Here is a 20,768-nt window from a genome sequence, read left to right on the forward strand (position 1 = left end):
TTAATGACTGTGAAAGTACAGCCTGAGTTGCTGAAGTTAGAAACACCTCTATTTAATAATGCTTTTTTTTCCTCTCTTTATAAAATAAAGTGATAATTGCTGATACCTAAGGTATTAACATTTTTATGACCACTACAAAGCTTTGAAGGGTATCATTCACTTCCATTTTTTTGCTGTATGTGCTTTCCTATCAAATGATAGAAGCAGAATTATTCACAATGTGAAGGTTACATCTTTTTATCAGAAGAAATGTACTCACAGCCTTTAAGCAGTTTCTAATGTCACACACTGTTCTAGACCCAACTGCAAAATACTTCTGAACAATGCTTTAAATCTTGTAACTTAATTTGCTTTTGTCAAATGGAGGTATATAACCAGTACGCAACCTCTCTGGGTGCATACAAAAAGATTTAAATGATCACTTATGATATAAAATATTAGGTATTCTTTTGGCAATCACCATTCTTGATTTTTCTACCTTTCTCAAGGGGGGGGGGGGGGGGGGGGTGAAGAAAAAAAAAGTATCAGTTTTCCAATCTGTTTTACCACCTAGCTGCCCAAACAGTCTTGCGGTAACACAGGAACGCGCGACAGGCAGAAAATACCAGACTCCAGCATAGCTGGATATCTGTATTGTGAAACCTAAGATTAATACTGCTTTGAAGTTGACACTGCCAAGACTGCAGCATATCCTTGCCTTCACATGACGTTACTGGAGACGAATTATTCAGAGTTCTTAAAGTTCACCACCTATTTCTACAGAAGCTGAGACCACACAATTAGGAAACAATGCAGAACCTGCTTCCTCTTAAGATCTATCCCTTGCTTACTGTAGAAGCAATGTTAGTATTGGCACAGTTATTTACTACTGTTAAAAATTCATACTGACGCTGCTGAACCATCAGTGATGATGAGCCACCATTCATCCAGAAGATGGAAATGTCTAGGAAATAGTTAGCAATTTCCTAATTATTGTTCATGATTAAATACAGCAGAAAGTCCAATTAAAACTCTTAAATCCCCAGCTAAGTTAGAAGTAACATTAGTTGGAAGAGATCTCTATGCTAATAAACTGTAGATATATTTCACTGGCATTATTAAACACCTGACCTTATATGGGCTTCACCAGGAGAATGTTCATAAGAAGCATGGTTGGATAAGTTTTAAAACTGTGAAAATAACTTGTGCACAACGATTTCTGGATGAATCTAATGTAAATCAACTTTTCCTTTCAAAACAAGAAAGAAGCCATACCTTTTTTTTTTAAGGATAACTTTATGCCTTTGCCACAAGGAAAAAGATTTTTTGTCCTAAATTGTGAAGCACTACGTTTGACACAGTGTCATTTGGAAATTCACAAAGACAGTATCCGAAGATTATCATGATCATTGATTCTAAAAATTTACCCAGGATATTTCTCAAATGACTAGTGATTCTGCTTTTTCTTGTATTGGGTTGAACACTTGAACCACTTTTAGTTGACACTAAATGCCAGCCATTCTCCTGTTGACTTGTAACTGCTGATTCAAACGTTGAATGCCACATACATGGACAAAGAAACAGCCATTTTGAGAAGAATTTTAAAAGCTTTTCTTTGAGTTTCATTCACATTAATGACAGGTAAGCAGGATAGCTGAAAGGGGACAAAACCCTGAAACTGACCTAACAGGATTATCCTGCACTTTATGCACACCAAGACTTATGACAGATTGTTACGTTAAAAGCTTTTACTGCCATGAGATTGGACTGCATGCATCACTTGCAAGTGGAAGAATATTGCAATAATTATGAGAATCACATCAAAAAGTACATTGAAATGTTTACATCACCTTAAATTCCGTGGCTATTTTCTTTGACTCTGCTTCATCATTTTACAAAGAATGAAAGGTAACAAAGTTATTTACTACAGCAGTAATACTGTATGACATCTTTTTTTCCCCGATAAGCAGAAATCTCCCAAGACTTGCCTTAGTGGCTGGTTGGAAAATTTCTAGTTCATATTTTCACTCTTTAGACTTGAAACTACCATAACTGTTACATCAACCAGAATAAATCAGAGCAAGACACAGCCATGGTATAAAAGCTGAACTGGTTCTTGGCTGCTTCTGAGCATAACTATGAATGGAAAGTAGTTATGTAGGTCCCCTCAGCGTTCCAACGAATTTCATATATGCTTTTGGATTAAGCTTTTAAAAAACATCAATTACGTGGCTTGTGTAATATGATCCCAAGCAGCACAGTTGCTAAAGTTATTCAGATCTATCAAACTGTATTAGATACAATTATTTACTAATGCAGGATTACCTTCAGAATAGCATATTTAATAGCATACATTACCTAAGAAATAGAATGCATTCTAAATACATCTTTTTAATAACAGGTATGAAAAATCGCAGTTCAGTAAGTTCCTCTTGTTCTACTGAACTTTATTTTACAAAAATCCTAATTAAAATTCAATTATTATTGTTGCACCCAATGCTCAACTCCTTTTTGCTAAAACTGTGACATATCTATTCTGGATATAACACACGTGCGTACTTTATAATGATGTGTTGGTAAGAAGTATGTCAGCTTATAGCAAGGTTTTGTAATGAGAAAACTATTCATTCTCATTTCCAGCGCATTTAAAAAAAAGGGTATACATGAAAATCTAACAAGGTTCCAATTAACTTCCTTTGGGTTTTGCAAAATGAAACATATTAAATTGCAACTCAGCAAATTAGCATGGATCATTAAAAACAAGCTGCTAAATTCCTCAAATCCAAAAGTCAAAAAGCCATTAACAACAGCTACTTTGCACTTCAACTAAATTGAAATTTGGGCATTCTGAGTTGGTGGCAACTTTTGCCTTGGCAAGACTACACAACTGAAATGTAGATTCAAAACAAAAAAAGGGGCACTGAGAACAGCCTGGGTATTAAGTAGAGAGCACATAGTCACGCTACATCCTGGCAAAATTCTCTGAGCCCTTTGTTAGAGCAAGGCATGCATTTCTAATTAACAAAATATAATCTAGCCCATTAAATATTCGTGTCAGCCATGCTTAGTGAAAAATCTCTGACTACAGCTATGTCACTGAAATTTAAGTTGTGCCATGTATCATTTCAATTAGATAAGGATTTGGAAATTAACTAAGCCTTTCTTCTTTTTTCAATCTTGATTTGTTATATGCTGGCTGCTCCAACAGTGTGGATAATGGGAGAGCAATTCTCCATAAGGAGAAAACAAAACCCCAAACCCATACTGAATAGTTTCCAGTTTCTATTTGCTGGCAGAAGGAGTGGCGATCAAGGGCCCTAACCAAGTGGTGACAGAAAATAACTCCTTACAACTACAGACAATGGAATTTTCACATCTAATAGAAATGGAAAGCTTAGTTTGAAATCACCTCATTATTTAGACATTTCTGTATGCATAAAGAATTTACTAACTCTATTCTTCAGATTTATCTCTGACTTTCCATGTAGTGGTTGTTATGCTTCAAGCTCTTAATGCTGCTCTAATATTTCTTCATGTGTAATTGTACTGCAGGGTCACATATCTCTGACAATGTGCAAATTCCTATTAATGATGAGAACACTTCAAGACATGAAGAATTTCCCAACAGTAATCTCTGTAAAAAGAAAACTCAGTGAAAGAGAACCAAAAACCACTGCCATCCAAAATGCTCCCTGGAACCAGTTTTCCATTTTCTTAAAGCTGGGAAAAAATTGAAGCTGTAAGAGCAAATAAGATTCCAAAGCTTCATTCCCCATTGTATAATTATTATTATTATATACTTAAACCTAACGGCTAGATATGACAAGTTAATACTGTTATATAAAGTAAAAAAAAAAAAAAAAAAATCATCTTCACTCAGAAGGCAAAAAGACAGAATATAAATTCATATGACTTGTTCTGATGTTGATATCCTTTCCTAAATGAGGCACCTGACCAATTACTCCTGAGCTGTCACTAGTCCCCCTGCATCCCCCCTGTTCTTTTTTGGTTGTGCAAGAGGAAAAATAGACAAGATAGGAAGAGCTGTGAGTTGGGGAACAGCTTTAAAAGACAACTATATATTTGAAAATACTTTAGAAACCTAGAATAAAATCTGTGGGATTACCCCCTTTACAGGATGTACACTGTGCTCTCAGCGCACCTCTGGTCTGAAGAAGTATTTCTTTGAAATGACAGGTCCTTCTATCTTCCTGAACTTTAGATGGACTGAAGCAGAAAATTCATGTATTTTATATATTTTTTTTATATAAACACACATATATATACACACATAGGATGTAACGATAGCTTAAAACTTAAAGTATAAATCAGATGTCACCATCCGTCATCTTCAATATCTGCATTGTTCTTCCAAAACAGAGTAATCTGCTCAAGACTGACAGGCAATCTTCTCTCATGGCATGACTTAAGTGTACTTCACCCCCTGCTCTTTTCTCTCATTTTCACTTGCTTTAGTTTTATTACCACTGGCCAGAAAGTGCACTCTAATAAAACTCAGCTAACCTGTGTTTCATGTTCAGCCCAGATTTTAGCAAAGCCAGCAGGAGCTGTTGCAATGAGCCAGCAGGGTAAAGAGGCTGCTGGGGAAGAACCAATAGATGAGGAGCCCCGAGATGCCAGACCAGTGCCCACTTCTGCTTCTGACACATGAGAGTAAATTAATCATGTGGTGAGTCAGTACAGTTTACTTTTTAATCTCTTTACAATAGTATCACCTCACTGTCATACTCACTGCTGACTACAATGAATTAACATGAAAGGCTCTGCAGCACATATTGTATACTTACACCTAACAGCTAGATATGACAAGTTAACTTTTACATATAAAAACAAAAAAAAAAAAGAAAAGAAAAAAGAAATATCTGCACTCAGAAGGCAAAAAGACAGAATATAAATTCATATGAACTTCAGGGAAGTCACTGAGTTTACATCATCTTAGAATTCAAAAGGAAGAATTTGGAGTCCTGCCTGGGATCTTCTTGAGACTCAAGTTCACTCTGGTTAATGTCAGACTAGTGCAAATTCTGAGATGAAGGCCACTGAATACATATATAAGCCTATATATATACACAGATATATCAACATAACAGACTGGAACCTACTTCAGGATCTTCCCTCACTGCCTACAGAGACACAGATGAAAATACTAACAGGTTTTCCACAGAAGTTAAGGGGGTTTTGGTAATACCATTTAGTGTGTCGTATCTAAATGTCACCTTTAGTTCACATAAATGTCACCAAATTAGTTCGTATAAATACTTTTTGTGAAATTTCAGGAGCCTTAAAATTTTGGAAAGGTCAGAAGTGATAAGCAGAAGCATTTATACTCTGTCTGCCCCTGTTTACAGTTATTCTGCAAAAATACCAGAAGAGAATTTTGTCTTTGGCCTTTAATATAAGATACCCCTGAGACAGCATTTTACCCAGACGTGTTCCACTCAGTCTTCAGTGGTGAGATACACATTATTCCAACTAAAACTTAGAAAAGAAAAAAGCACCAAGTGATTTCATACTCCTTACTCACTTACTTAGTATTGCCATTAGAAATTAGAAAAAATAAATGTTGCTATAACTTCTACATAGATTGTTCAAGTACTTTGACTTCTTTTACAAATACACAGCATTTTCTCCAAATAAAGCAAAATTTAGACCATGGAAGCAAGTGATTTGCCTTGTCAACTCCTCTTATTTACATTTAATATATTTAAACACTGCAGGATTTACTGTTTTGCACTTCAAATCCATAGCCTGAAAATAATCCCAGAGTGCGGAGTTCTATCCCAGCACCCTTAGCAAACACTGATTCATGCCACAAAGCATGGCAACAAATATTCCTAATCCTATGTACACTATTTCAAAATTCTCATAAAAGGTTTTATAGTCTTAGAGTCACATAATTGTTTGTTTGTTTCCAGACTCTGCTCTGAGGCCCCAGAAATAACAACTGGCAATCATACAGGTTTTGAAAATTAGCTTCAGAATATTTCTAAAATGAAAGGCTTCATAATAGGACATTCGTGATATTAATGTGAAATGAATTCACCAATCAAAAAAAAATACATAAGAGCCCTTTTGTTTTCTGTACCAAATTCAATTCTGAAAGTCATTCAACAAAGAATAGAAGGGCTGGAGACAGAGAAAAGCTAATTCTGCTTTCTGCTGCGTTTGTATAACACAAATATTGGGGCATTATTAAAAAGAGGTAAATAAGCCTAGATTAATGCTACCATTTGTTTGGGGTTTGTTTTGGTTTCCCGTTGGTTGTTTGGGGTTTTTTGTTTGGAGTGAGGGTTTTTTTGTTGCTTTCTTTTCTTTTCAACTCCAGAAACAAAGCGCTTGCTGATACAGATTCAGGGGATCTTACCTCTTCCAAGATTGTAGAGCTACTGGTTTGATACCTCCTTCCTCAAGAAAAAAATTAAACATCACTCTCCTATCCTGTTGAAGAATCATAATGAATTTAGAGTAATGAAATGTTAAGTTTGTCTGGTTTGTTTCCCACTCCAATGTTTTAAGCAACCGTTAAGAACAGCCAGGTACCCTAACAGGTTGTCAATGCCAAACATGTTCAATATGAGCAAATAGGCCAAATATGTTAAGACAGATTTAAGATTCTTGATTTATTCTTTTTCCCCACTTAGCACTTGATCATCATTCCTGTATTTTAATCTCTCCTCTCTTGTCTTCTGCTTAAATCAGACAGACAAAACTGAAAAGCTTAGCTGAACTCTGAAGTGATATAGGCTAAAATGCAGCAAGGAGCCTTGCCTTCAGGCCAGGAAGTCTAGGGGTAAGAGACGGAACTATATTAAAGTCAGCTCAGGTGAGGGAGGGGTTCAGGAGCATAAAAACTAAAGCACACTCTTGTAACTGATAGTCTGTCCACCATACTTCAGTCCTCTGCATGAGAAGCAAACTGAAGACATACCGCTCCTCTTCAGCCTCTTACCCCTTCATGCATTCTTTCAGATGGTTAGGCCTTTTGTGAGAATAATTTTGAACAGTCATTAGAAAGACTAAAATCTATACAGAAAACCTATATGGAAAAAATGCCAATACCAATTTTGGCATTTCATGTCTTCAGGAGATAATACTTCCTGATGAAACTGCTGCACATAAATAGGGAAAGGAAAATTGCACCTTTGAATGTCAGTAATATATTTTTTTTTTGTTGTTTTCCTTTTCTATTTTCATACACCGTTAAGATAAATGGGGTTATCTACATACAAGGATGGGCAATTCCTATATGCAATCAAACCAGCTTCACAATAAACAGTGATGAGATTTCCCATATGGAAAGACGATTCTAATACAATACTGAACATCCTAGCACCATGTAATTTTCTTACATGATGCCTGAGAGGAGCTAAGTGTGACTGATTAGCAAATGAGATAAGGTCAAAATAAGATAGGTCTTCTTTAAGATAAGAAAAGGAATGAGTCCTTACTTTTTTTTGCAGGCACCTGAAAAGGAATACAACTGGCTTTTTTCATACTCAGGACACATACTTTTAAGTGTTCTTTCTCTCTCTTTGTAATAATCTCCTAATATAATGACACTTTATAATATGAAGACATATTATATCCTTATAAGATTATAAAGAATATGCCTATAACTATGTAAAATATAAATAAAATACAAATATTAAAGCCATAATAGGTATTTATATTCTAGAGATCTAAAATTTATATTTTATATATAAAGTAAAACTAATACCTATAGAAATGGAGTGGAAATTAAAAGCATATTGGAAAAAGTTAATAGCAAGAGGAATGTATTTATGGCAGATTCTCACTGTTTACACTGCCTTCTAAAACTTGTCAAATGAGGGGCTTTATGTTTGTTTTGGGTTGTTTGTTCTAAGATTAAGTTAATGTTAACAATTAACGGTTTACAACTGCTAATTAATATAATGCTTGTAAAAAATTTTGAGGGTAAATATTCCATGCAACTATCACTAATACTTTACTACATATCTAAATGTACTTTCTGTAGAATATGTAAACATAAATGAAAATGTAAATTCTAATCTAATTTTACAATTTCTTTAAGTACAAGCTATACATTAATTCAGTGTGATAAAAGAATAAAAATCACCTATGAAGTTTTCTATAAACTGGCCAAGGAAATACACATGACAAAAGCAAGAATTGTTACATAGGTGTCCTGGGTTCAGCAGTAGCAGTCATGTTTCTCCTTCTTGGTAGCTGGTGCAGTGCAGTGTTTTGACTTTCAGCTTGGGAACAGAGCTGATAACAATGATGTTTTGGTCTGGCCAAGGACTTTGTGAGCCTCATGCTCTGCCAGGGAGGAGGGGAAGCCGGGAGGAAGCAGAGACAGGACACCTGACGCAAGCTAGCCAAAGAGGTATTCCATACCACAGCACGTCATGGCCAGGATGTAAGTGGGAGTTAGCCAGAAGGGCTGGGAGACTGCAGGGTTGGAGGAGGTATGGGTCAGTGCTTGGTCAGGCTTGGGGGGCGAGTTATCGGTCGGCTGGTGGTGAGGTGTTGTATTCTCTTCCCTTGTTATTTCCTTTATCATTGTTAGTATTGGTGGTAGCAGTAGTGATCTGTGTTATACCTTAGTTACTAAACTGTTCTTATCTCAACCCGTGGGAGTTGCATTCTTTTTGACTCTCCTCTCCATCCCTCCGGGAGCAGGGGGAGGGCAAGAAGGGGGGGGAAGTGAGTGAACGAATTACCTGACTGGGTTTAAAGCACGACAGTTCTTTTTGGCGCCCAACGTGGGGCACGAAGGGTTGAGATAACAACAGATCTGACCAGGTTAATAGTCACTAGTCACAATGCTGATTTACTGGCTCTCAGAGTTGTTCCTCTTGATCTCACAGAATGTAGTACATTACTTAGAGCCGGCAAGCACAGCAGCTACACCAGCCCCAGTGACAAGTACAGCAGCATCAGTTGAGAGTTCTGAAGGTTCTGAATGGCCTTTGGGTATCCTTGGGACCTGCCTGCTGATTGTGATGGGGATCAGCATGTTGGCACACACACAGACTGTGTTTTACCCACCACCATTTTGTCTGATCTCAAAAGTTAGGCAGAGTCAGGTTTGGGTCTTGTCTGGGGTTAGACAACAATATAGGGGGACCAAGAGGTTTTCTCCAAGGCTGGACAGTCACGAGTGGCAGGGCATGTGGGACAGTATGGGCAAGTATCTAGTTCACTGGGCCCCTCCAGTGCTTTGGAAGCATCGGAGATGGAAGGCAACTGTATGGAGTCCCCAGCAGCAAGCTGCAGAAACTGCTGAAGGGGATAGTGAATTATTTTAAGCCTGGTGGGCCCATGGCACTTCAGGCCATCAGAGCAGAGATGCAATATAGAGATGGACTCATGATCGAGGGGTGGACTTAGCAATGGACACTATTGCCCAGGTTATTCACTAGTGTGAACACTGCACACGGTCTCTCCTGCTCTGAAAGATTGTTACAAGAGATGGAGCCTGACATCATGGACCAGATGGACACAGCAGCTTTATAGGGACTGGTCCGTGCACTAAGATAAGAGTGCACCGAGATAAGAGTGATGGTATATTGAAAATGTGGGATCTGAGCATGACGTGAATGGTATGGAATAAGGGGTGGATAATGTCCTGGGTTCAGCAGTAGCAGTCATGTTTCTCCTTCTTGGTAGCTGGTGCAGTGCAGTGTTTTGACTTTCGGCTCGGGAACAGAGCTGTTAACAATGATGTTTTGGTTTGGCCAAGGACTTTGTGAGCCTCATGCTCTGCCAGGGAGGAGGGGAAGCCGGGAGGAAGCAGAGACAGGACACCTGACCCAAACTGACCAAAGAGGTATTCCATACCACAGCACGTCATGGCCAGGATGTAAGTGGGAGTTAGCCAGAAGGGCTGGGAGACTGTGGGGTTGGAGGAGGTATGGGTCAGTGCTTGGTCAGGCTGGGGGGGCGAGTTATCGGTCAGCTGGTGGTGAGGTGATGTATTCTCTTCCCTTGTTATTTCCTTTATCATTATTATCATTGGTGGTAGCAGCAGTGATCTGTGTCATACCTTAGTTACTAAACTGTTCTTATCTCAACCCGTGGGAGTTGCATTCTTTTTGACTCTCCTCTCCATCCCTCTGGGAGCAGGGGGAGGGCAAGAAGGGGGGGAAGTGAGTGAACGAATTGCCTGACTGGGTTTAAACCACAACAATAGGTAATCCCTCTGCAGTGCAGAATATAGTTTTCCATATGAGAAAATGTGCTATAGCTGAAAGTTGAAGGCTCAATGACAACAGACACTATAAGCACCAGACACAACTTCAAAAGCACTGTAAAAAGTGTAGGTAGGAGCAGTTGGAAGGAAAGCAATCTTCTGAGCGTCCTTTGCTCTGGCATAAATAACTGCGCAATCTAACAGCACAATCTGCTCTTTCTTCTGCCCTTATCATTTGTCCTGCTCTTGCATAAGCACAATCGGCACCTCAGCTCTAACAAATGACATAGGGGAATTTTATCAAACAGAGGTGAAGAACAAGATGAAAACAGATTTTAGAAAGGGGTCTAATGAAAGGTCAGAGAAATAAAAAAACACAACAAACACCTTGTGGGTTGTTTTTTGTTGTTTGGTTTGTGTTTTTTCCCTAAAGAAACAAACAAAACCACCAAGACATTCCACATGAATTTCACCACAGCGTGATAGAAGTGAATAAACTGAAATAATTAATCTCAAGAATTCTCCAGGACAAATGAAGTTTGAAATAATTTGCTTTACAGTAAGTCACCATTCTCTTCACCTACTTTAACACAGATTTGTGTTACCTCAGAATCACTTCACTGCATTTTTTTCTTCATTCTTATCCTGTGGCATTTACATTGATTGTACTGGCTACTCCCAGGTTTGCTTACTTGAGTTATAGGTTAAATAATCTTTCTTCTATAACTTCAGTTGACACCAGATTTACAGAACCATACAGGTCTTCAAAACATGTGTGACAAATCACCCATAGCAAAGCAAAAATAAAGGCATAAGCGGTATGCACCCACATATGTACTGACTACAGCACAGCTACTAAAGTAACTTGCCTCTTGATATTGAGGTTAGGGACAAAAAAGACACTACTTCTTTCAGTGTGTCAATTGCTCTCATGCATAAAAACCAGTTCTGCCTCTACAGGTTTTGCTATGATTTCCTCATTGCTTGGTATATAAGTAGCATGTTATGGGTCACAGAATCATAGAAAGGTTTGGGTTGGGAGGGACTTTACAGACCGTCAAGTTCCAATGATGCTGCCATGAACAGGGACACCTTCTACCAGACCAGGGTGCTCAAAGACCCATCCAGCCTGGCCTTAAACACTTCCAGGTATTGGGCATCCACAGCTTCTCTGGGCAACCTGTGCCAGGGCCTCACCACCCTCACAGTGAAGAATTTCTTTCTACTATCTGATCTAAATCTACTCTCTTTCAGTTCAAAGCCATTCCCCCTTGTCCTATCACTACAAGTCCTTGTAAAAAGTCCCCGTCCAGTTTTCTTGTATGCCCCCTTTAGATACTGGAAGGCCACCATAAAGTCTCCCTGGAGCTTTTCTCCCTGGAGTCTTCTCTTCTCCAGGCTGAACAAGCCCAGCTCTCTCAGCCTGTCTTCATAGGAGAGGTGTTCCAGCCCTCTGATCATTTTTGTGGCCCTCCTTTAGAGTTGCTTGAGCAGGTCCACATCCTTATGTTGGTGGCCCCCAGAGCTGAACACGGTACTCCGGGTGGAGTACTACAAAATACAGAAATGCTGACAATTATCCATCTATTTTTCCCCTGTATTTCCCTCTGGCCATTCGCTAAGTGGACAGATGGATGCTGTTCAATAGCTCACTTAGCCTCTGTCATTACACCCATAGAAAAGATTATGGGTACACAGTACTAATGAGACTCTAGGAACAAAATATTAAATGTCAGTCACCCTTGGAAACACACAACAAATTAAAACTGATTTCATGTGTACACCACAGAATTACAAATTGATTTTGACATGACCAGAGTAAGATAAAAAGCCTGTAACAGAAAGCAGGAGGATCTGGACTTTATAATCAAATAAAACACAGATGCATGTTAGAAAAAAAATAACCCAGCTTGGTGACTCAGCTACATCTCGTGGGTACTATTATGATGAATGAAGACGGCTGCTGGATCAGTACAGAGTTCTTACTCAGACACTCTCCCAAATCAAATTACAAGTCAAAACAATAGGGAGGCACCTCACAATAACCCGCAGGCTGATGATCATAGCTAACACTGATACTACAGAAAGGTGGTTTTATTTCACTACACCCTTTTACATTTACCTTCCTTTTTTCTGCACACCCCAAGGGCATGTCTAGCAGGTGAGGGGGTCCTTCCACCTCCTGCTCTCCAGAGAGCCTCTTGGAGCAGACATTACTGGAAGTGTTCAAAATCAGGTTGGATGGAGCTTTGAGCAACCTGACACAGTGAAAGATGTCCCTGCCCACAGCAGGCAGGTTGGACTAGATGACCTTTACAGGTCCCATCCAACCCAAACCTTTCTGTGATTCTATCACCTGTGGCAAATGCTGGGGCAGGTTGTAAGGAAATCCTATGCACACAGCCAAATGTTGCCTGCATTTCCAAAGTTTTCGCCTTTCACATGACAAATAAAAATCCAGTTGTCGTGGTTTAAACCCAGTCAGGTAACTTGTTCACTCACTCCCAGTGAGTGGTGCCGAGCTGACAACAATCGAGGTCCGTGTCCCCCCCCCCACCGGGGTTCTCCCCCACTCCCGGAGGAACGGGGAGGAGGATCGAAAAAAAGTGCAACTCCCACGGGTTGAGACAAGAACAGTCCAGCAACCAATGTACACAAATCACCACCGGTACTATCAGCTAAAACAATGATAAGGGAAAATAACAAGGGAACAGAATACGATACCACCGGCCAAGAAAGCGAGTTCCACCCGGAAGCCCCTGTCCTTCCGGGTAACTCCCAGTCACCCCCCACCCCGGCCATGACGTGCTGTGGTATGGAATACCTCCCTGGCTAGCCCGGGTCAGGTGTCCTGTCTCTGCTTCCTCCCGGCTTCCCCTCCTCCCTGGCAGAGCATGAGCCTCACAAAGTCCTTGGTCAGGGTAAACATCACTTAGCAACAACCGAAAACATCGACTTCACCAACACTGTTCTCAGGCTGGAAGTCAAAACACAGCACTGCACCAGCTACCACAAAGGGAAAAAAAACATGACTGCTACTGCTGAACCCAGGACACCAGTGTACTACACAAAGGCCCTGAAGGGAGCCAGTAAGCTCTCTGATTAGCACCATCAACCAACTAGACGTTATGGTACTCTTTTCTTGCAATAAAACAGAACACAGAGAACTGCTTGTATGCTTAAAACAACTAAATACGCTTGGGGACAGATTCTCCACTTTACTACCCCAGAATTACACTGGTATGACTCCACAGAAAAAAGACTGTGTTGAACAGAATAGAGATGGAGGTGGTTATCTTCAATACTCAGCTCACCTCGGCACCGTAGCACCGTGTATTTCCTTGACAGAGCTACTGGTGGGTAACCTAAGATGAAAATCTTTCTTTCCCATCATGGCAGCTCAAACACTACCAGAATCCTAGTAAGACTCATTTTGAGTTTAATGGGACTTCAGTGTGGCTTGCATGCCTTATGCTATCACTGTCCAAAAGAGCATTTCACCAGTAATGCATATATATCTGCACTGCCAGACAGTAGTCTGGAAAATCTGCTGGTTCTTTAGAAATATTTTAAGCCACTTCCTCATTCTTTCTAAGCAGCAGGAAAAATATCACTGGATGACTTTTCCTGAAGTGAAAAAAGTATTAATGTTCAAAACATGTACAAAATGAGGGGTTTTTAAAGAAAGGAGAGGAATAAACTATCAATTACTTCAAAGATCATGCAGTGCTTTAATTAGAGTTCTTCCTCTGATCAGCTAACGTGACAGTATTGAGCTACAATACTATGACAGAAATTAATAAAAAACTGCAGAAATTAATTTGAAAACTGCTACAGTTTTGGTATCAAAGCAGGAACCACAGGATTCCTTCTCTTTCCCAGTAGCACAGTTTGAGACAGTTAGACCTGAGCTGTGTCCACCTGTGTTCAACATAGGTCCTTCTAAATGACCCACTATGAAATTATGTACTACATCTTTTCTTGGATTGCAACAAACTGAGATTAAGTGGACACAACTAGATTTTAAATACTATCAGTCATTAACATCTCAGCACTCAAACACCAGTTGCAAAAGGAACATGGAGATGGACTGTAAGCATCTCTTTTTCTTTAGAAATTACTGCAAAACCATTTTTCAAGTATTTCCAACTATGTTTAATCTGTTCAGCATGTTTTTAATTAAAACCTCTCCAGCAACCCAAAACCCACATGTGCTTGAGTAAATGAGCACCAAAGATAAAAATGAGATGCAGATCAAAACTTAAACCACAGAATTACCTGATTTTCAGTTTCTTAGGATTCATAATCTCTCTCCTGAGGCACGAACATTTCTCTTTCTTAAATCTTAGGGTTTCAAAGTTTCCTTTGCACAGCTCACAGTTTCAGAACAAAGTAGTATATAAACAGCCTTCTACTCCTTTCCTGCAACACTGTCCTTAAATATTTGGAGCTCAGGACATCAAAGGGAACTGTCACTCCCTCAAACTAACCCTGGCTACCAAACACATTAGGAAAGCTCTCATCTCTTCAAAAACTTGTCCCATATGATGTGTTTGGGTTTCCATCCAGCAGCATTTTATTGAGAGTGCATCAGCTTCCAGGGGAAAAAAAAAAAAGGGGGGGGGGGGGAGGGAAGGGAACAAAAACTAACCAAAAACCAAACAAAACTCACAAAACAATCCACAACACACATAAAAAAAAACAATCCAGAAAAACAAAAAACAAACAAACAAACAAAAAAAAAAAAAAAACAAAAAACCCCAAACCAAACACACAAAACCAGCTTAGAAATGCTGTCTCCTGGGGTTTGAAAGCTTCTGTCTCCAGAGAGCTATCAGAGACTACGACAACATCAGTGAGTGATGTGGCACTCAACAGCTGGCTCGATGCATTAGAGCAGCAATAAGCAGGTGCTGTAGGGTTTCTGCTTCACACCAGTGAATCCTCCCGACCAAACCTCCCTGCTCAACTTGCAGCTTTGCAGGAGCCCAAACAGAAGCCACCCCAGTAACCTCCACTCTAATTCAGGAAAGCATGTGCTGCCATCATTCCTCACAAAGCCAAAGCCACATGCTCTGAAATACACACTAAGATGGAGTTCTTTGAAAACATCACTTGTTTTAAGGGGTGAGAGAGATTTTCTTCAGAGCTGTGAGTGGAATGAACCCTCTCCATGTAAATAAAAATTCTGAGCCACAAGCACTAACAAGAAGGAGATATTCATTTGAGAGAGAAATCTGGGTTTGGGGAATTTAAAAGGAAAAGGAACTTTGCCCTGCCCCAGCGCACACCCTCCATCCCACCATGCTGAGTAGAAGGAGGCGACACAGCCTAATCTAAACAAGGTGTAAGTCAGCATTTATGTCCCTGAGGACAGGGACTACAATGCATCAAACCAAACGCTTTGATTCTTGTTCTTCAAAGAGAATGCTTCTATGTCTAAGGGAACACGCTCTACAAAGTCTTATTCAATAATTTCTTATAAAATACATGTAAATAGCTTAGTCTAGGTACGTTACATGAAATAAGAGGGATTTCTGTCTCCACACGCACACACACACATTTCCATGGTTCCATCAGAGCTACTCTCGTAGCTATAGAGAAAACGATTTGGTAGCTATAATGGTAAACGCTGGGGGTTTTTTAAATCACAGTTCAAATGTTTATTGTGGTTCAAAAATCTGCTTATCTCCATTAAAATATGGATGAAGCTCTTATCCTTTAAGCCAAAAATTAAAACACAAGTTAAAGGCAATAACCCTAATTCCCTAACCTCACCAGGGAGATATAGTAAACACTCTCAAAAAAAGAGGCACAAATAAAAAGCACTCAAATGAAAATGGTTTAAATTATCTATTAAAAGGCCGGTGATGGCACATAATGGAAGTAACAGAAAGCATTGTCTTGTACTACTTTGCATATTTAACACTCCATAAGCATTAATTCTCAAAAGAAAATTCTGAGGAAACTAATAGAGAGTTTCTACTATGGTGTAAGGAAAATTACAAGGGAGATGCAAAATCACTGTCCCAGCACAGAAAAGAAGTCCGGATACAAAACACTGGCTTAAAATTCATTGTCTGCCCCTGAGGTGCATGGGACCAGCCATGATTTACAGCCCAGGAATGAGCATTCCACCTCCTAAGGCTCTGCAGCCTAGCTCAGCTGAAGGTACCTGGGAGAGGGTGAAGGAGCCCAAAGAAAAGAAAGGTGTTTGTGGGGGGTGGAGGTGGGGACCAGCCAAAGGTAATAATGCATCCTTGCTCTCTTTTGTTTGCAGAATAGAGGATTGCCTCAGTAACTCATTACCAGGTCGCTGGTGAAATGCTGTAAGAAAAATATTCCTAGAGAGCCTACTGTCTCCTGTTGTTGTAACAAGTTCAGTTCCATGCAACAAAAACATAAATTCAGTCTCAGGGCTTCAGCAAGGCTTGAAGAAATGAGGGCACATTTCTTCCAGTGACTGGTTTTAAAACATGACAGAGCACTGGGAAACATACGCTACAATGAAAATGAAAGATAAATCATACTACCCCATCTGGTTTTTTTTTCCTGAAATCAAAGGAATCAGATTAGATGATTGGGATTTGCCACATAAGATTAATTTTGGTACTATGGGTAATCTCTCTAGAGAAATTATTTTCACTTTATAGGCAATCAAAACAGAATAAGCATCTAAAATTAAATAGTTAACTAGACTATCCTCATCTGCCTTGGTCAGGACAACCTTCTAAGTTCAATAAAAAATAAGACGAAAGGGCAAAGTGATTGATCTGTATTGTTTCTTCTTACAAAAATCAGTCTTGTCATCTCACTGACAGCATTTAGCACAGACCTGATGCTCAAGGTGATTTGTCTTCAAACAAGTTGGACAACATAATGTTTCACTAAAATTCATGTAGAACCACTACCACCAAGTTTAAAATCAAAATTGGTTAGGACAGAAAGAGGGGGAAGCGTAAAATCTTTTCCAAAGGGACAGGGAAAGTATCTCTGCTTCAGCTGAAATCAACTAAGGATATTGTTGCAGTTTGATTATTTGTATGATTTCAATGCTCCCTCCTGACCTCTATCTATGAACGATCCTAATGGTCATTTAGAATTCAAATAATGATATTTTATATGTACAATGGGACTTTTTATTGACTAATGCATTATTTTTCAGTCTACAAGAAGATGTCAGGATGAAACCTGCTTCTGTGAAAGCTAACAGAAAAGTCTGTCCCACCATTCCAGAAGAGAGGATTTTGTTCTGTGCTCATTATTCTGATCCTCCAGAAGTTATATTTGGGTACAAGGAGTGTGCAAGATATTGACAAGGCTGACTGTAAATTTAAATTACTTTAACAATTTATTATTTTTTTTTTTAAATTAAAACTTTTTGAGCTGCACTATTTCTCCCTGGTGTTCAGACCTTTAATGAGTAACTAGTCTCCCGGTATTCTACAGACTGTGTTAACAGTTTTCTAATCTGATCTGAAGAGCTACAGACCAATGTTTCTTATGCAGCACGAAGAACTTATATCAGGCATACAATATATCTCTCAAAGTTCACAAATGATGCAAGCAGATGATGGCCTTCTCTGTCCCTTTTATTTCCTGTATAATTATCCCTATGATAAATTATTAATATGATCCATCATTTTATTGACTCATCTGTGCACTCATTTAAAGAATGGAGATCTTTGAACAATCCAATGCTGTAATTCATCGCCACTGCCTGAAGAGAAAATTTTGGTGAATTGTTTCTCACAACAGCCGCACCTAGGAGGATGGGGAGCAACATCAAAGAGGACTGTTCTTAGGTACTTGTGAGATTAGCTTTGCCACTTGAGAAGTCAACATCTTTTTCTTTTCCTACAAAGGATCTTGGTGCATATTATCAGTGCAATGCAGAAAAACGTTACTGAGTTTCAGTCATTAATTTTGCAGGATCAGAAAGCATGTCCTGAGTTGCTAACTGGGATTCCCTGTTACTGCAGACACTGTATTACACAATGTTTATTAACACATTAAGATGCACAATTGTAAGCACAAATCTCACTAATTTGGATCTACTGAATACTACTTTCAAAGCTCATTACACTAGCTAACCAAACTGCATTTGTAATTAGTAAGAACCAAACTAAACATAGTAAAATACTGATATGATAAAAAGAGAATACTCAATGCTTAAAAAAAAAATAACAAAAAACACACCAAAACCAAATAAACAACAAAAAAAACCCCACAAAGTAAATTTTTATTCTATAAACTAAAAAAAAAACAAACAAAAAAACAGATATATTTCAAGAAAGATCCAGGACCATTGTGTCTGGATGTCTGAATAAATTGTCACAAAGATTGTTCTGGATCTATCCTACTAGAATACTCCCTTCTATACTTACGTTACAATAAAAATATCTTTGCTGTCTGGCACCGCTCTCCAACTATCTGGAGAGAAAAACAGAAGTCAGGGATGGCATCCAGCTGAAAGCCAGCTTGGATGTCACAGCCTGTAGAGAAGTGCCTGTACACCACTGCAAAACTAACAAGGTGCTTGGATTAATATAAGAGTCACCAGAAATTAGTTAATGACCTCAATGACAGGAAAGGCAAAGGCCTCGAGGAGGAAGGGGTGTTAATTGATACATAGGCTATAGGAGAAAAGCCACTGCCCCTTTTTAAAGGCAGTTGTTCCTGAGAGAGACTGTGCTTGGCTGCCTGGCATACACTTTTCAACTCTGGGATGCCAGAGAAAGCCTGCTGAAGATCAGAGCTTGGCTTGGAAGAAATGCTACGCACATAAACACAAACAAAATTGAAAAGGAAAAGAAAAACTGGCACGGAAGAGACTATTTGCTTTCTAATACAAAGTAAGAAAAACTGAAGCAGGGATACTGAACAAGAGTTAAAAGATAAATTTTGCTTTTGATGCATATGGTTTGCAAGATTACCTATGACTGATGAAGACGACTGCAACAGAGGTGAGAGATGAGAAACGGATGTGCGGGAGCATTGTTTGCATCCATCAGCCCAACTCTTCAGAGGTAGGAGGGCCAAGGAGTTACTGTTTTCTGATACAAGAAAGTGAAGAGTAGGCTCCAGGCTTCACTCTGAGCCTGCCTTCATTTGTTGCAGCTCTCTTACTCTCTCCTGGGTACCTTCAACACACTGCACCAAGCAGCTGTGCATGCTGCTCCTGAGGTAAGGCATTCCAGGGGCTCTGGGGAGAGAGGCAGTGGGCACCAGAGGGCAGCAGGTGGCTGCAGTGCCCCAGCGGTGAAGTGCTCATGGCTGGGCTGCCAATCCTGGCTGGCCCCGTGCATCTCAGGGTAGGATGAATCTTAAGCCAAGGTTTGTACCAGACTTCCTCTCTGTCCTGGGATGGCAATTTCGTATCTCACTCAGTTTCCCTCACTCTGGTAGAAATGGTCTACTAAGTTTCTCCAGCTTTTCTTTTGAGAATTATTGTTATGAAATGTTGTTATACACCCAAATCAGTATGCAAGGACGGGGACTTCCCATCTGTAGGAGTTTTGGTGAACTGAATATTCCTTCCTCCTCAGTTGTACCTAAGTACAGGGGCACTTCTCTTCCTTCAGTTTTTCCAGAACAGAGTGCAGAAGTGCTCCTGTAATTAGTTCCCAGGTCTCAAGTGTATCCTATACAACATCTCTGCTGTAACCCTCTGAGTTGAAAGAGACCTGAGCCATTTTCTGAATTGCTCAACACAAAAGGAAAGTTCAGGGGGGAGACTGGAGTCCTGCCATGCCTCTTCCAGATGACGGCTGCACCAGTTCTCCACTTCCAAGCTATCTTTCACCAAGGAATTAGGACATTTTTGTGCTGGATGCCTAAGTTACTGCTCAGTACCTTGTTTAAGAGTGATGTATAAACTCAGCTCTATGTAATGTAAATGTGTACATTTGTCTATAATCAACTAAGGCAACAATAACACAGAGTTAAAAGCTTTGGATTCTTTGATCTCAAGCAAGTCTGAAAGTTTCCATAATGCTTAGTCACAGGCAATATATTGTCCTGATTCCAGCTACAGACTGCAAGATTCACATTAAGGATAGCATGCCATGAAAAGGCTTTAGAAGCATTCACCACTTCATCAATACTTACTCTTTGCAGGACATAGCAATTTGTGAACAATTACAGCTAACTTATAAAAGGATAAAACAGTTTAATTCCAGATGTTGTTACACTCTGTTATTAGAGATCTCTCTCTGCATTAGAGATTTGGAAGTGATTTATTAAGAGAAATATTACACAGATTATTAAAATTACATGCCCCCCCCCCCAACACCTTGTAGAGGACACAGTATACAGAAATCAGAACAAGCTGCTGACACATTGCTATTAAACTTTTATGCCTATTAGTCTCATAGAGAAATACCAATAAAAGACATAAAACCCCAGAAGCCTTCAGAAAACAAAGGAAACTTTGAATGCCACAACTTAATGTTATCTGTCCCTTTTGTGCTGCCTGGAACAATGTTATAAAAGATAGAGTTTGGTTTTGCTTTTTGTTCAGCTTTTTTTTTTTTTTGCTTTACTTGTGGTTTAGACTTCAGTGCTATTTTGTTAACAAAAGGGAAAACTT

At 39.4% G+C, this 20,768-nt stretch overlaps 1 protein-coding gene across 7 annotated transcripts in view; it reads right to left on the bottom strand.

Annotated features, from left to right (window-relative positions):
• Positions 1 to 20,768, bottom strand: part of CHRM3 (cholinergic receptor muscarinic 3) — a 273,296-nt gene that overhangs the window by 150,931 nt on the left and 101,597 nt on the right. Inside the window, exons 3-4 of one of the 7 annotated variants that reach the window (XR_009746556.1) lie at positions 4,106 to 4,206; positions 3,458 to 3,613 (exon numbers count right to left, since the gene is read on the bottom strand). The exons of the other annotated variants lie outside the window; for them this stretch is intronic. The gene's annotated coding sequence lies outside the window, so the exon portion shown is untranslated. Of the gene's footprint in view, positions 1 to 3,457; positions 3,614 to 4,105; positions 4,207 to 20,768 lie in introns of those variants that run through there. 7 annotated transcript variants of the gene reach the window in all.

Source organism: Pezoporus flaviventris, unplaced genomic scaffold, assembly GCF_033815535.1.
Source record: "Pezoporus flaviventris isolate CSIRO_AGI_PZ_B2104156 unplaced genomic scaffold, CSIRO_AGI_Pfla_v1 ptg000066l, whole genome shotgun sequence".
In the NCBI taxonomy this organism is placed as follows: domain Eukaryota; kingdom Metazoa; phylum Chordata; class Aves; order Psittaciformes; family Psittacidae; genus Pezoporus; species Pezoporus flaviventris.